At 40.3% G+C, this 17,818-nt stretch overlaps 1 pseudogene; it reads right to left on the bottom strand.

Annotated features, from left to right (window-relative positions):
- Positions 1-8,137: 8,137 nt before the first annotated feature.
- On the bottom strand, positions 8,138-8,840 carry LOC129501022 (methylosome subunit pICln-like; annotated as a pseudogene).
- Between the last annotated feature and the right edge of the window lie 8,978 nt (positions 8,841-17,818).

Below are 17,818 nucleotides of genomic sequence, written 5' to 3'. Positions count from 1 at the left end.
CAGCATATAGTGAGCACCAACCCATAAATACTAGCACCTGACAGACCTATCTCTCTGTAATCATGGCATTTTCATGATCACCACATTCTATTGCTACTTTACTAATGCACTTACCCTGGCTCATCATATAAATATTTCATCTAATCTCTTTGTGTATTTTTAGTGCTTATTATCCCATTTCTCTAAGTTCCCAGGGCTAACTTATCTATCAGTGCAATAGGCAAGCACCCAGGGCCCTACAATACTTGTCAAGGCCCATAAAAATGTTTTAATGTCTTCTACTATTTGAAAGAGAAAACAACAACACCAACCAAACTTAAAGGAAATGTTTACATATATAAATATAAATGAATTGTATTTTATTTTATATATATTTCATAGATATGCCTTTTACATATGCTTTAAACAAATGTTTTATGTATTATAAAATATATCAAATGTATGTGCTTTTATACCAACAAAGCTAGCATATATATGTAACTGTTTATGGAGGAGGAAGGATCCCATGAAGCCAACAGGCCAGGGAAGTCAGAGTGGCATGGCCACGTCCCAGCCTGCTGCTCAGCATCAGGCTTCCCATTTCAGTAAACAGAAAGGAGAACTGAAATACCAGGGCGGTGGCGTCACAAGCTGCGTGCACCATCTGAAGGGTTGATGGCTAGGTCAGGCTGCTGACTGTGAAGGGACATCCCAGCAGCAGGTGACCTTGCTATTTTGGCTCTATCCTCAGAAAAGAAAGGTGCTCCCCCAGACCGGGCTGTAGAGAGGGCTGGCTCCCTTCCTTAGCAGCCCACCCAAGCTGCTGGGTCCTCTGTCCTCGCGTCTATCCTCCCATCTGTCTTCAGGCAGATCTCCTGCCCATACTCACATCCTTTCCCCCTCCCTGGTGCCCAGGACCCTCAGCCCCCGGACAGTACCGGGCTCCTTCCTTGCACTGTGTCTCCAGCATTTCATTTTCATGCCTCCATCTCTCTCCTCCTCCCTGCCTTCTTTCCACTCCCTGTTCTTTTGTCTGACTTTCTTGGCTTTGTAGTTACTTTTTTTATTCCAAATTTCAGGCATTCTTTTTTTTTTCCTTGCTACCTTTCTGTTTTTTTGTTTTGTTTTGTTTTGTTTTTGTTAGCTCCATGTTCTTGGGTTCTCTCTCTCTCTTTCATTTTTCACTTATTTTTCTGAGTAGAGTTGACATAGTGTTATCTTAGTTTCAGGTGTATGATGTAGTGATTTGACAAGTTCATACGTTATTCTATTTTCACCACAAGTGTGGCTGCCATCTGTCTTGTTCCATTGCTATTACAATATTGTTGACTATATTCCTTATGTTGTGCTTCTTATTCCAGGGACTTACTCATTCCATAACTGGAAGCCTGTAGCCTGCTCTTCTTCACCCATTTTGCCCATCCCCCCCACCCCGTCCTCTCTGGCAGTCATCAGCTCCTTCTCTGTATTTATAGGTTTGATTCTGCTTTTTGTTTATTCCTTTTTTAAGATTCTACTTATGAGTGGAATCATATGGTATTTGTCTTTCTCAGCCTGACTTATTTCATTTAGCATAATATCCCCTAGGTCTATCTATGTTGTCTCAAATGGCATGATCTCATTATTTTTTATGGCTGTATAATATTCCTTTATATATATAATATGTGTATGTCTATTTCTTTATTTTTTATAAATATTTTATTTAAATTCAGTTTGCCAACATATAGTATAACACCCAGTGCTCATTCCATCTATATTCCTCTCTTGATGGACACTTAGGTTCCTTCCCTATCTTGGCTGTTGTAAATAACACTGCAATGAACATAGGGTACATATATCCTTTTCAAATTAGTGTTTGTTTTAATTATTGGATCATATATGGTACTTCTATTTTTAATTTTTTGAGGAATCTCCATATGTTTCCTTTCTCTCTCTTTTCAGGTTTCTCTTAGTTCTTTCTTTTTCCAAACACTCTCTCTTTTTTTAATGAGTGCATGGGCAGGGGTAAGGGGCAGAGGGAGAGAATCTCCAGCAGACTCCTCGCTGAGCATGAAGCCCAACATGACTCTGAGATCATGACCTGAGCCTAAATCAAGGGTCCAGTACTTAACCAACTGAGCTACCCTGGTGCCCCTTAAGCTCTCTTTTTTTTGTTTTTGTTTTTAAATTATTGTTCCTTTTCTGTGTTTTGCTTCCTCTTCCTCTGAGAACCTGGCCCTTTCCTTCCTACTCCCAGACTGCTAAGCAGAACTGTAGAAATTCCACTCTCTGCGCTGACCAGCAGAGCCCTGGGGACATCAGCTGCCTCAGCCATTGGGACCACTGGCAAGGAGACTTGAAGTGTGATGCAGACCTCTTCTCCCAGAATCGGGCCTTTATGCACAGGCACTAATTAGATCATTCATTATTCAATGAAGATATTGGGAAGGAGAGGAATAGAAGGCAAATATGTTGCACATCCTGTGTTATCAATGTCATCAGCTGGTACTACCCACTGCTGTGCAGAGAAAACATAGCTTATTTGTTTTGTTTATATTTGACCTGCTTGCCTTTGCAGACCAGCATATCTTTCTACTCCCCCACATACACACCAGTGTGTTGGTGGGCAAAATTACTTGTTTAATTTGGAGTAAATGCAGAAAAACTCTGTAAATTAAACAGCCTCTTTAGTAAATATTTAGGCTTTCCTTTGGGTTGAAGTACCCGGAGTCTCAGATGCTTCCCTCTCCCCTGCTTCTCCTTTGGGAGGCAAGGGGTTGGGGGCAGGGAGGCTTACAGGCTGTCCTTCAGATACTACTAAAGGTCATGGTACCTCTACTTCTTTTGATTCCAGTGGTGCCAACGCTTGTCCTGTTGGTGTTCCCAGATGAAGCCTGCAGCTGCTATAATTCATGATCTGGCCTCTTTTGGACTCACCTCTGTTTTAACTGGTAAGCTAGAGTCCTCTGAGCTATGGCTACAAACCCCACATCCTTGGCATAGAGACCTGGCCACAGGGAAGCACTCAGGCCAGACTTCCGGTTAAGTTCTTAAGTTACTTCTGGGTCCTTTTTGTATCAATCAAGTATCAAGGTCACCCAGGAAAGTTAAAAAGTAGCCTCTCTGTCTGCCTTACAACATGGTTCCACCTAGTTAAAATTACCTAGGTAAAAATTGTCTAGTTAAATCAGCCTAAGACACTCCTTCTAGAGTCCCATGTAGGAAGCAAGACAGAAATGCCTCTTCCAGGGTGCCTGGGTGGCTCAGTTGGTTGAGCATCCAACTCTTGATTTCAACTCAGGTCACTATCTCAGGGTTATGGTATTGACTGGGGTCAGGTTCCACACTGAGTGCAGAACCTGCTTGGGATTCTCTCTCTCCCTCTCTCTCTGCCCCTCCTCTCCATTCATGTACAGGAGATTTCTCTCTCTATTGCTCTGAAAGAAAGAAGAAAAGAAGAAAAGAAAGGAAAGAAAGAAAGAAAGAAAGAAAGAAAGAAAGAAAGAAAGAAAGAAAATTTCCCTTAGCTCCCCCCAATTTATCTAACACATATAATAATACTAGTCTATAATTAGATGAGGTTTAATGCAACAACCTATAAGGAAGACCTACTGTTATCATTCACATCTAAGAAGTGTGAGGCACAGAGAGGTTGAATGACTCACCCACAATTACACAGCCCTTTGGTAAAGGTGGAGCTGGTACAGGAGTCCTGCTGGCCCGGCCACAGAATCTGTGCTCTTGACTCTGGCCTATGCTGTCGTCCTGCCTCTTACGAACCCTTCGGCTTCCTCCCTTCACCCTTCTTATTCTATCCTTGCCTCCATGCCAGAAAAAGGCAAGATTTTATTTCCCTCATTTCTTATGCTCTCTCTATTGTGAAGCTGGTTTACTTACCATATAAAGAATGGAGTGGGTTCAGTTTGTTCTGCACACTTTTCTTCTTCATTTCCAGAGAAAGACTGTGTTGACATTAGCTGTGAGGCAAAAGTTTCACTTCTTTTCTTGTCTACTTTGGAAGTGCCAGTGTGTGTGTGGGGGAAGTCAACCCTCAATCAGGTTAGTAAATTCTTTATTCATTGTCTTACTGAGGACAGTAGCTGGGGAGAGAGCCTTTCAGATTGCTCTGAAGAGCTGTTCTGAAGTCTGTTTGCCTACAGGAGATTATATGCAAAAGGTAAAGTGAGATACATGCTTACAAACAGTCCTCCAAAATATAATTGCACATCACATGGTATAATTTCTTTGGTTGTAAAAATTAAGTTACTGATTTCCATACAGACACATGAGTGACCTCTAGGTCATCTTAATGTTATGTTTCTATCATATCTGATTGTTCAAAACCATTGCCTGCATGACTCCACTTAACTGGCTTTCCAGTTTTTGTTTTTGGTTTCTCCTTGAGGTCACTTGAGAGGGTCACAGGAGACTGACATTAGTCACCTATTGCAATTTTAGTGCAAGAGGACTTCTGGGAACTGCTGAGACTAGTTGGTGGCGGTCACCCAACTCTCACATGAAGATCCAGATTGTGTCCTGTGAGTCTCATTCAGACATCAGCTCTGCCCATCACAAGTAATGCTATCTCTAAAGGTATCAACAGCATGACTACTTCCTCTGGCAGCAACGAAGAAGCCAGCCATGGCTGGCCTCCTGCCTTCTCCCACCTGGGAGTTCAGGAGCAGTGACCACTGTAAGCACCGGGTGTACTTGCCAGCTGTCTAGCATGTGGTTGCTGGCAGTTGTGACTCCACAGTGAGGCACAGGTATTTGCTATAGGGGCAAAGACTTTTTCCTTCTACTTGGTCTGGTACTCCAAGGTGACCTCAGACAAACAGGATGCCATCAGGGCTCTTTTGACAGTGTTCCCCACTGAGACCCAAGGCCCCCCAAAATGCCTTGCAATGGAGCCATATGCACCTGGAAACCTGTTGTCTCAGTTATCTGGATCCTCTATCAAAACCTTTAAATACATAGTTTAAGCCTGATAAAGAACAAAAATTTGAGGAGGCGGGAGAAAAAAAAGAGGGAGGTAAGCCATAAAAGACTTTTAACTATAGAGAACAAACTGAGGGTTGATGGAGGGAGGTAGGTGGGATGGGCTAAGTGGGCGATGGACTTTAAAAAGGGCACTTGTGATAAACAGTGGTTGTTATATGTAAGTGATGAATCACTAAGTTCTACTTGTGAAACCAATATTACACTACATGTTAACTAACTAGAATTTAAATAAAACTTACTTTATCTTAGGGGTGGTGGCAACGGATCTTATCATGCAGGTGAACTTACTAGCATTGATCAGAAAATTCCAGACTGATTGGTTTAAAATTCCACTCCTGGGAGAGGCAGAAATTGTAGTTAAGTTAGATATTAAGTGTTGGTGCAGCTTACCATAAATGACTCCATTTTGGATCTGTTTCTTTCCAACAAGCCTTGGTGCAGGCATATTCTCCTGCTCAGTTAAGAGCAGGTTTATGTGCAAAAGACTGTAGCTTTGTAAAGCTAATCTTATAAAATGTAAAGTGCAATCTACTCCATGCAGGTCTCTCCTTAAGTGATCATGTTTTAAAATATTTCATACTTTTCACATAGTTATTTAACACGTATTGTTTAAGTAGAATCTCTTCTCCAAGTTTTGAAATAAATCTATTTCCTATTTATTCCAAATCCTGGATCAGTGGTTCTGGTATCCTAGGATCCTAGGATTCTGATGTCTCCTCAAGGGTACAAACAAAAGCCTTTCACCCATTTTCAGTAATTCCTACAGATATTGGACTTTTATGATAAGGTTGTGTTTACTAACTAAAAGAAAGTATTTGCCTTTCAGTGAAATAATATATGACCCAAGTGACATTTATGCAGATCAGAAAATCTCATTAGCATTCTTTAACTGAAATACATGGAAATGTAAATAATTTATTACATGATAAAAGCAATTTGTTTGGAAGATGGAAATTTTCAAAATGTGGGGTTCAACGGGCAGATGATGTTTAATGAGTAAACAAACAGAGCCCCACTGCTGCATTGTCACTACTGCTGTATCTACTGCCCCTTTGTTACAGGTCATCTATCATAGCCACTAAGCCAGGAAAGGAGTGGGGAAGCCCTGGCCTGTTGCTGGCAGTGGGGGGGCTCACTGCTCCATGGGGAATCCTGAGAGGGCTGGACAAATGAAAAGCACAGCTTAGACTGGGACTGTGAACATTGTTGCTGAACAAATTCAGATACATTTAACATAAGAGAAGCCACTAGAGATGAGGGTTTGGAAAAGAGAAAGGGAGAAGTTTATTTCGGGTGCCAGCAGCTATGGTAGGCACAAGCCTTAACAACTCACCTCTCTACCAAGAGAGACACCTAAGGTCTTATAAAAAAAAAAAGAAGGTTGGGGAGTGTACATGCAAGACAGCAGGCAGAGAGTTCAGTGATCATGGATAGGGCTCGGTATGTGTTCAGTCCATGATCATGGGCAGGGAAGGGAATGCGTGGGGTATAGTCTTTTAGGCATTCCATTGCTATGACTTTTCTGGTCTGGTGGTTGGAAATTGTCTTCTTCCTTGCCTCCAGAAAGTGCAATGAGAAATAAGCACAATGGGTTTCAGTTAGTGCCGGAGTTAAGTAGTCTTGTCTATTTCTGGCTTTAACTGTTGGGGTCTATTGTTGCACAAGAGGGCTTGCTGACACCTCTGAGATTTCAAAACTGTTTGCAAGGAAAATTTTTCCTTTACCCTAGGAAGCTTCTTCTGGCTGGTTTAAGAATTAAATTGCCAGGAGACACATTAACTAGAGGAAATCTAATTTAATTTTGTATGTACAGGAACCCTACATACACGAGAGATTCAAAGACAGAAAGGTAAAATGAGGGACATGCCACTCTAAGCTAAGAAATAGGATAGAGGCCTAGGGATTCAAAGGTGTGTGGGGCAATCCACAGGACAAGAAGAAGGCAAGCAGAGATTCTGTAATTAGATGTTTGCCTCGGCATACAGTTGGGTCATTCATATAACATGTATCTCCAGTAATAACTCTTAATCTAAAAAAGACCCTGGATTTAGATTTTTTTGATAGAAACCCTAAATTTATTAGTGAAACTGTTACAAAGACAAAACACTTATCATCTGAGTACTTTGAGGACTTCATCTCAATTTCACTAGTTCTGTTACAGAAATTGACCTAAGAGGTTAGAAATTCAAGGATATCATCTAAGAGGTTATAGTGAAACAGACTGGTGAAACATGGTGGAAGGAGCAAAAGCTAGTGGGAAGCACCTGTGTTAGTAGTCGTTTGTGTAGCTAGGATGGTTCTCAGCAAGTTCCCTACACATGCCCGAGTGAATTAATCTGGGTCTCAAGTTAGTAAAAAGATCTTACCCCTGAGGAGAATGAGCAGAGGCCAGGATCTCTGTCTTTCTTTTTAAAGGGAAAGGGTATCCTTAGGCCCTTATATTTTAAGGGGTATATTTTAGACTCAGCCTCTCGCCTTTCCAACCAGTGACCTATACTTTTAAATACCTGTGCACTCTCATCATGTCAGCCCACTAGATTAAAGATGATGCATATAGTAAAGGCAGGAGTTCTAGGCCTACTCAGAGGGTACTCGTACACAGCAAGTCTTGGGAGGTAAATGGCAATCTACAAATACATTCTTGGTTAAGCTAATGCACCTTTAAAATTTTTTTTTAAAGGCTTTGTTTACTTTTTTGACAGAGAGCATAAGGAGAAGGCAGAGAGAAAGGGAGAAGAAGGCTCCCTGCTGCACAGAGAGCCCAATGTAGGGCTCGATCCCAGGACCCTGGAATCATGAGTTGAGCTGAAGGCAGACACTTAACCGACTGAGCCACCCAGGTGTCCCGCTAATGTGCCTTTTAAAATGAAGGTCACAGGGCACCTGGTTGGCTCAGTCGGTAGAGCATGTGACTCTTGATCCTAGGGTTGAGTTTGAGCACCATGTTGGGGGTGGATATCATATAAAAAAATAAAATAATAAAAATTAATCTTCAAAACAATGGTCATAGACTCTGCTGGTTACGACTTGTCTCAGTATAGTCTCTCTCAGAAAAAGAACTGGTTCAGATACCTTTTGGAGTAGGAAAAAGACTTCCATCAATACCCACTCCATAGTTGAAGAGGCACAAAATTCTCTCCTTTGCTTATAAAGAATTCTAAAGTGGCATACATCATTTTCAGTGATCAACATCTGCATCTTCAAACTTGCCGGCAACTGTTGATATAGTATCCACTTCCATCCAATCTTCTTTATCTCTTATTGTATCTTTTGTCCACACTCCAGCCATGTTATGTTGGCCACCCACAGATGGAGAAAGCCTTCCTTCTCATCTCTCCAATGTGGCTTGGCTTTCCACTGTTTAATTGGATAATCCTTCATATATAAAATGTAGGGATGTCCCCTGCCCCTGTTCCTGTGCTTCTACATTCTATTCTTCTTTATCATAGTCATCTGATTCTTTGTCCACAGATCTGGACGCAAAGCCTGGCATTCATACACTGCAGTAAATGCTGCCCGCAGTGCTGGTTTATTGTGAGGAACAAATCTAAATTTACTAATAGGTTCAAGGTCCTCATCACTGTCTTCCTCTTCATCAGCAGCAGATTTCTAAAAATTTTCTCCAAATGTGGCATTTACCCTAACACACAAATGCTCTTGTGGACAGACATTTATGTCCCTGGATACCGCATGCAAACTCATGGTGGAGTATTCGACTAAGAACCCTCATCCAGAGCCGACTAACCAGGACATGCAGCTTTGTGCATGTAGAGGGTGCTGGCGCAGAGGTCCTGCCTGTGCAGCATAACTGCAGGACCTGATTGCTGCTGCTGAAGCCCCTCAGCCAACTCGGGCTGCAGGAAACTTTTAAGGAAGCTCATGGCAGCCGGGAGCTCAGAGACAGCAGTCTTTCAATTTAGATTCTTCTAGGTAGTTAAGGGAGGGGCTGATTATTCAGCTCGGAATAATCTTCATGCCAAAGTAGTCCATCCTGGGGCCTCCTGGCCCAGGGCCTCTACAGTTCCCTCCTTTGAGACTTCCCTGGTTTCACATGTTAAAATTTGAGCTGGGAGGTTGTTTCATCTCACTGAACCAGTCTGTTCGTCCTGACAATAGGTTAGCTCTGTCAAACTCATTTCAGGTGTATTCTCCAAGTTAGACCTATGGTTCAAATAATCAGATATGAAGTAAGAGGCATTGCTATGGACACAAATGAAAAACAATGGCTAATGATTAGCTCAAGTGTTAAGCCAGTTTCTGAATTCTGAGGATAGCCAGTTGAGAAGACTTTTAAATGTCAGATTCAAGTATCTTTAGGTAGAGTGACGGCATCTTTAGGTAGTGGCCATCTGACAGACCCTCCTGGTTCATAGTTCAAATGTCTCTAATGCTCTTTGGCCTGCTGAGCAACAGGCATGAAGACTGTATTCGTGAGATGCAGTAATTTCTCAAACTTGACGAAGTTTACATCAAGTTGTTTATATTTAGTTTGTAGGGCAGTGTTAGTTCTCAAATGATTCCAAGTCAGAAAGGTGGAGAAAAATCAAAATGCTAGTTTGGAGAGTTGTGGCCAGGCATGAGAGGAGACAAATTAGGATCTAGCCCAGCTTATAATAAATAGCATTAAAATCTAATAGCTACAAGCATGTGTTTCTCCATTATCACTTTTTTTTAACCAAAAATAACTAAACTGACACTGATCTGTTTATAAAGTAAGTTTATAAAAAAAAAATCTTGGCCTGATTATTTACATAAGAGCAGCAAGAATAATGGTTGACTCTTTAAGGCCTGCTTTGCTGGAACTTTTTACTAGATCTCTATATTGAACTGTTAATAGACTCTTGAGACCAGAAGCCAAGCCAGACACTTGCTATGAGACTTTGTCTGCAATACCTATGAATTTGGGTGAATTCCTTTCTTCTCAAGTTCCCCCTAATATCATGAGACTCTTGCATGTGCCAGGAAGCAATCTTCTGTACTCACCTGGTAAGACTGCTGGGAACTCTGTAAGCAAAGTATTAGACTGATATTTCCAAGAGGCTTTATTGGCTTCACAAAGTCAATGTTAGTTACCTAAAGCTATTGGGTCACATCGGAGTCCATGCATGTCTCTCTAAATATGACATTCCAGTCAAAGCTTTGGTAATATAACCAATGTTTCTAATTACATCCTGTCATAAGGAGAACAGATTCCTATTGGACTTAAATAAATACATTATCACCAAAACATAAGAATATTGACTGAGAGTTTCTGAATTTTGGAGGGTTCAGGTAGGGAGAAAAGATAAATGTTTCAATTTGTTCACAAAGGTATATTTCATCAAATTGCTGTAAGTCAGTGTAACAGGTAAAGTTCTCTTAAATCTGGAAAAAACAAAACAGTTTAAAAAACGTCAACAATGTTTCAAATAAGAAGTCATGAAACATACAGTTATCTTCCTCAATGTATTTGGTCCCCTCCATGTTATTAATTCTGATTCATTTTGTTCTGATTGAATCCAGTTTTTCTACTAGTTCTGGAAATTTTTAACTAGTTCAGTTTCATCTAAGATCATCAGAATCCTGTATTCAGTTTTGTTTTCTTTTCATGAGTCTAATTGAAGATGAAGCACATTTGCAGGAAACTTTTATAAAAGCATTTGAATAAAAGTATGTAAAAGTCTATAAATGATAAAATACTTAAAAATCGCCATGGTTAAAGATCTGATTAGAGTTCATTACAATGCAGTTGACAGAAATTTGGTTATTTTTGTGACATATAGCACTTTTGAGATAATGACAAATCTGGACATCAGATTTCTAGGTGTTCCACATAATTTTTACAAACTTATTTTAATAATGTATGTATATAAATATTATGTAAGAGAGTTTAATATCACTTATTTGACAATGTTTCCCATGTAATTTAACACAGCAAATAAGCCTCATTAATTTAATTCCTCATAAAAAATTTTTTTTGAATGTCTCAAGAGCTCGCTAGAAAGTTTCAGCTATATGTGGTCAACAGACTTCATTTTAGAATTTGATTTTAGGAAGTAAAAAAAATCAAAAGATTTGAACATTTGATTAAATAGGATTATAGGTCATTATGAAACAATAATTACCTATTTAACCAAAGTGACAAGGAAAGATTTCAAAGGTAAATGCAGAAAGTCACATAGTTGTGAACAAAATTTAGTTTCTTTAACATTAGGACTAATTTTCCTAAGAAACCATAGAGTTGATAAACATAGGAAATTATTTGGCAAACAGAGTCATTGTTTTTAGGCAAACAAAAGGTAAAGAAAAATTTTTGTTTACAATTTCTTAAGAAGACCAGGCCAATGGGTCTAGAGAACTTTGTACTTTTTAACAAAGAGAAAACAAAAACTTTGCACCAATGTACTTTTGATATTAAAACTCATTTACTCATTTAAACTATTCCAATCTTAGCCAGTACTGAGCACACATAAAATTTCTTTCCAAGGATTCTTTTCCATATATCTTCTACAACTTTTTTTTCACACATTTAGATTTTGTCCTAAATTTTCCCTCTTTAAATAACCAGCCTTACTTTAGACAAAACTATTTTTCCCTTCAACAAATATATATTTTTATTCTTTTTTAAATTTATTTTTTATTTTTATTCTTTATACTTTTTCTTACCAAAAGCATGTATCTTACTTTTCTTACATAGTTGTTTCCCTTATTATTTCTAGTAGTCTTTACTGTATTTAGAGAATTCTTAATGCTTAGCAGCCTTAATTGCTCCTGAAAACTAATAAGCAGTTGTGAACCTGTTACATCAGAATACTTTAGACTGTCAAATTTATTAATATATTTCATTTCTTTAGAAATGTGTTTTTCATAATACAATCTTAATTTCCTTCCTTCCTTTCTTCCTTCCTTCCTTCCTTCCTTCCTTCCTTCCTTCCTTCCTTCCTTCCTTTTTTTTTTTTTTTAAGTAGGCTCCACGCCCAGCATGGAGCCCATTGAGGGGCTCAAACTCACCACCATGATTTCAAGACCTGAGCCGAGATGAAGAGTCAAATGCCCAACTGACTGAGCCACCTGGTGTCCCAGAAATACAATCTTTCAATAAAGCATAAAACATGTTTACTAACAGACCTAAATTTGTCTTTAGTTTCTTTATAAGACAACAATAAACATATATTCATTATTTTATCTTATGTATATCTATTTTAATTTACTTGTTCTTAACAATTATGCTTAGACCGCCCACAACACTTCACAAGGCATTAGACAAAGTAAATCATTTTCAAAGGTTGTTTTTTTTTGATGAATTTTGCATAGAGATATCATGAACTTGTGTAACTTTTAGAAAACACAAGCAGAGTAAAAGTTTTATATTTACTGCTGATAATTCTAAATATATGTCTATTTTAATTGAACCAGCAATCTTTTTTTTAAGATTTTATTTATTCATGAGAGAGAGAGAGAGAGAGAGGCAGAGACACAGGCAGAGGGAGAAGCGGGCTCCATGCAGGGAGCCTGATGTGGGACTTGAACCTGGGTCTCCAGGATCACACCCTGGGGCCGAAGGCGGTGGTAAACTGCTGAGCCACTGGGGCTGCCCTGAACCAGCAATCTTAAATTAGCTTTAATACCAAATATTTTCCCAGATCATGTGAACTTGAAAAACATTTGGGTTAGTTTCTATCTCTCTGAGTTTTAGAATGTCCAAGCCTTACAAATGTGTGCCTTCGAACCAACTAAATAAAGTTCTTTTACAAATTAATTTTAGCAATACCATCCAGAGGTAGAGAAGATATCTCACACGTATCACATACATGGACATGCACACATAATATACACAAATAAGATATAAACAAAATCTTAATTTTGTTTCTAGTAATATTTGTGAATAGGATATTATAGGCCCAATTTTAAATACTTCTCTCTCTCTCTCTCTCTCTCTCTCTCTCTTTTTTTTTTGGTCTCAGGAGATCATGGGCTCTGTTAACATTTCATAGATGTGATAAGATTTATAATTCCAAGGAACAGAGAAAGAATGTAAAAAATTTTTTCTAGAGTTTCAGGGTAATTGCTATCTAAAATTTATTTAAAGTACAGAACAATTTTATTCCAAGGACTTGATCTTTTATAATATCTAGGGGAACAGGCAAGGTTTGGAGATTGGTAAAGATAGGTGGCCTTTAACTTGTTTCTAGAGTTGTATGTCTAGTTTTGTAGAGGTTCATAAAATAAGGATAGTTGTTCCTACAGACAGCTTGAATATCAAGGGATTGGCCCATCTTTTAACTAAATTTGCCTCTTTATATCAAGGAGAACTTTAACTAAAATGGGAACCAAAAGATTTATGTCTTTGTAAAATCTGTAGAAAGCATTTTTATAAAACCCTTTTTTTCTGGGTACATAATTCAGGCTTCTATTAGTGCCTGAATATTGTCTTCCTGCAGACCATTTCTAGGAGGGCCTAGGAGAAATTTGGGTCATTTATTTCCTCAGTGAAGGGAAGATTGTGAATATAGTCAAATAATCTTTCTGATTACTTTCTAAATTCAGTAGGATCTTGTGAAAATGAGGTAAAATGGCTTTATAATTTAAAAGACCTGCTGCTGCCCAGGGGACACAAATTTTTTTTGCAGTGGTGGTGGGGTAGGGGTGGGGTTCTGGGTCAAACCTGCAAGTAACATTGTATAGGAATGTCTAAAGCAGGCAGAACCTGATTATAGAGCCCTGGAAGGTAGGGGCAAAGCAAACCTTATTGCCAGTCTTGGATGCTTTGGTTAAAATATTTTCTGGCTTTCAGCATTTCATGAGTAACCTATATACTTAGAACCTAGAGATTAGGCAAGAGTAATCACTGTAAAATTTGAAGGAAAGGGAAGTTAAAAGAAGCAGGTTAAGCTGGATTTTTTAAAAAATATTTATTTATTTATTTATTTATTTATTTATTTATTTATTTATTTATTTATGAGAGAGAGAGGGAGAAAGAGAGGGAGAGAGTGTACAAGCAGGAGGAGAGGCAGAGGGACATGCAAACTCCTCCCTGAGCAGGGAGCGTGACCTGGAGCTCAAACAGGGAGCTCAATCCCAGGACCCTGGGATCATGACTTAAAGTCAGATCTTCTTTTTTTTTTTTTTTTAAGATTTTATTTATTTATCCATGAGAGACACAGAGAGATGCAGACAGAGAGAGAGAGAGAGAGGCAGAGACACATGCAGAGGGAGAAGCAGGCTCCATGCAGGGAGCCCAACGTGGGACTCGATCCTGGGTCTCCAGGATCACACCCTGGGCTGAAGGAGACACTAAACCGCCGCACCACCCAGTCTGCCCTGAAGTCAGATCTTAACCAAAAGAGCTACCCAGGTGCTCTGAGGCTGGGTTTTAAGAAAGGAATTAACATTGGATGTGGACACTTGTTTTTGAGTCTTAAGTTTAATTTCTATGCTTCTATCTTGTCAAGGGAGTCTGTTATAAGACTATAAGGCTAGCTGTTATACTAATAAGACAATTAAGAGCTTTTTATAAAAATATATATACATAGGGACACCTAGGTGGCTCAGTGGCTTAGGTGTCTGTGTCTTGATTTCAGCTCAGGTCATAATCTCAGGATTATGAGGGCGAGTCCTGAGTCAGGCTCCACATTGGGCATGGATCCTGCTTAAGTTTCTCTCTCCAACTGACCCCCTCCACCATTCACATGCTCTCTCTCTCTCTATATATATATAGACCAATTTAATTGATCCATCATCCATCATCCAGCCATTGGCAAATAGGATCTATTAATAGTGACTCAAACCAATAAGCCTTTTAATGTCTTACCCAAAGACTCAAGTATCCAGAGAGGGCATAGATGATGTAGTAGCCCTAATGATCCAAAAGCCTACTCCTGAAATTAATCTAAAAAAACAAAGGCCTTTGTTGCATAGGCAGTAAGGATAGCGTAGTGAAAACAGGGTTTCTGGTCTCCCATGAAAATGTGAGATGCCTCCAGTCATAGATTCACTAATCTCTGATGCCAAACAAGTACTTCTGGAATGAGACTTTCCAGCACTACCAAGCAACAAAAGCTGAGACAACAAAGGTTCCTATGGTCTAGAACCTCTCGTGATAAATATCCCCCAAAACTGGAACAGTCAGAGAGAGAGAGAGATACTTATTGAGGTGAATCTTGGTGGCCAGTAGAATAAAAGATCATAGATCTGGGAGGCTGACATGGTAAACAATCTTATATTCTGCTGGCTGTATGACAGATATCCCAGGTCCTTTATTCTACTGGCCACCAAGATTCACCTCAATAGGTACACCCAGGTAAAGTGCATCTTCACCCAGATGGTGGAAACCAAAGAGAAAATTCTTACTTGTCACAAACCATGCTCTCAGAACATAGAACAAGACAGCACCCTAAGCCTTGGATCTCTTGGAACCAAACTAATACCTAGGAGTGATATGCCATGTGGTCAGGGAATATGTGTTGCTTTACAGTGTACCTCATGGCATGGAAATTTTCTTGAAGTTGGTGGGTATCCCAGTGTCAATCTAACCCATTCTGTGACCAACATATCTCACCATGGGAGTCTTCTTGAGCTGGTGAGCACTCTAACAGCTTTTAAATGTTCAGCCCATACCCATGAATTTTGCAGCTTTAACTTCTAAGTTGTCCCTTAGCCACAGATGACAAGCAACATAAAAGACACAGACAAAGGAAAACAAAGACCGTCTTTGGGAGCAAGTGGACCAGTAACCAAAGAGTACTCTAACAAATTTAGTCAAAGAGTCACCAGGCCCAAGGAACTGGTTTCACAACTATTTTCTTTTTCTTTCTTTCTTTCTTTCTTTCTTTCTTTCTTTCTTTCTTTCTTTCTTTCTTTCTTTCTTTTTTCTTTCTTTCTTTCTTCTTTCTTTCTTTTTCTTTCTTTCCTTTCTTTCTTTCTTTCTTTCTTTCTTTCTTTCTTTTCTTTCTTTCTATCTTTCTTTCTTTTTTTTGTATATTTTTTTATTGGAGTTCAATTTGCCAACATATAGTATAACACCCAATTCTCTTGCTAATCTAAATTTACAAAGAGAAAAAGGACTCTCACCACTCTTGTTCCATTGGACTCTGCTCATAGAGATTCTGGGAGGCTGACATGGTAAATAATCTTATATTCCGCTGGCTGTATGACAGATATCCCAGGACCGCTCAGCTGCAGCAGTACTGGGATGAGATGCATCCAGTAAGTTCAAGTGTCCTGCTGATGATGCCAATTGTCAGGAAGCAGGAATTCCTGTCCCCTCAAGATCTATCTAGCTAGACTAAGAATCAGATTGACTTGGGATAGGTGAACAGGAGAAAACTAAATTTAATCATATACAGAAGGAGAATCCACACAGGTATGGAAGTTCCAAAGAGAGTCAGGCAAAATGAGGTCTACATGTCATCCTGAACCAAGGAGAAGGGGGCGGGGGGTCTGGGACTTTACAGGGAAGGAATGAAGTTCACAGGGCAATTGGGAAGAGCAGATGTTTGGTAGTTGGCTATTACCCCTGCCATACACTCAGATAAAACTTATCTCAGCTAGTAACTCTTATTCTGGGAAAGACCCCTAGTTTAGGAAGGGGCAAACGTTTCTCTTGAGCCCATAGGGTCTCTATTGCCTTCAGTTCAGGATAATCCTGATGCCAAAGTGGCTCATCTTGGGGAATCCTGCCCTCTGCCCCTAGAATAATAAAAATTATCACCCCATTTATCACTGAGGCTATTGCAATTGGTAGTGCATGTTCAGCAGATTCCCTGATCCGTCTTTTCCAGGAGAGCCCCTTGCCCTGGGAAGTTAGGGGGCCCTTATGGTGGAGCTGCGATCCTGGAGAGCCATTGACACTGCATCAAGAGGGGGAACTGCCCTTCTACCTGGGGTGCTGCTCCTATGTCTTTGCAGAGAGATAGGACAGTTAGTGTCATTTCCTTCTTTGTTCTTTCATAAAGCTCAATAATTAGAACCCAGTTCATGGAAGGACTTCAACAAATATGCTTTAAGGGCTGCTCCATACCAGGCACTGCTTTAAATTCAGAAACTACAGAAACGTTTGCCATCCCTGTCCTCAGGAAGCTCACAGCCTAATGTGAACTAAGATCCGTGTGGTCCTAACTAAAAACCATCAATGGAATCCTATGTTATTGGTTGGAATGAGATGTTAATTGGAACACATGCTGGGTAGTAAAACATTTGGAAGGGAAGGCGGTGACAGAAAGCTGGGAGGAGGTGACATTTGAACAGGCCCATTAAGGGCTGAGAGGGGTTTTGCAGGAGCAGAAGGAATTCTGGTTTTACCCTAAAAGTACTTATGAAGGGGAGAGGTGAGCTTCTAATGATGTCCTTTGATTAATCATTCCAAGTTCTGGCTGTTTTGCCCAAGCCTGCAGATTTCTTAAACATTCATGCGGTGGGTTTCCCCTGAGAGCGTCATGTTTTTCTAATGCAGTGATTCTCAGAGTTTGGTGACCGGGACCAGCCACATCAGTGTCATCTAGGACTCGGTTAGAAATGCAGATTCTGGGCTCCCAACCTGAATTGGACACTGTTGGGATTTCACCCGACACGCCTCCAGGTGGACAGCCACAGTTCTAACACACCCAGAAGCCTGGTGGGTGGGCGAGTGGTGGTGGTGGTGGTGGTGGGGGGGGCGGGGTACAGAGGCCCGAGAATGAGCTGGAGGGTCCTGGGTGACCCGCTGCAGGTTTCCCGCCTTGGCCTCGGGGTCCAGGGTTCCGCGAGCCGGGTCGGTCACGGGCGCTCCCCAGCAGTCTGCAAGGGTCGTGCTGCTCCCGCAGATGGCTGAACTCGGCTGCCCCGCACCCCGCCGGGCGGACGGACCGACTCGGGGAGCTGAGCAGCCTCCGGCCTGCTGGGG

Source organism: Nyctereutes procyonoides, unplaced genomic scaffold (genome assembly GCF_905146905.1).
Source record: "Nyctereutes procyonoides isolate TBG_1078 unplaced genomic scaffold, NYPRO_anot_genome, whole genome shotgun sequence".
In the NCBI taxonomy this organism is placed as follows: domain Eukaryota; kingdom Metazoa; phylum Chordata; class Mammalia; order Carnivora; family Canidae; genus Nyctereutes; species Nyctereutes procyonoides.
This window is presented reverse-complemented; position numbering and strand designations above follow the sequence as displayed.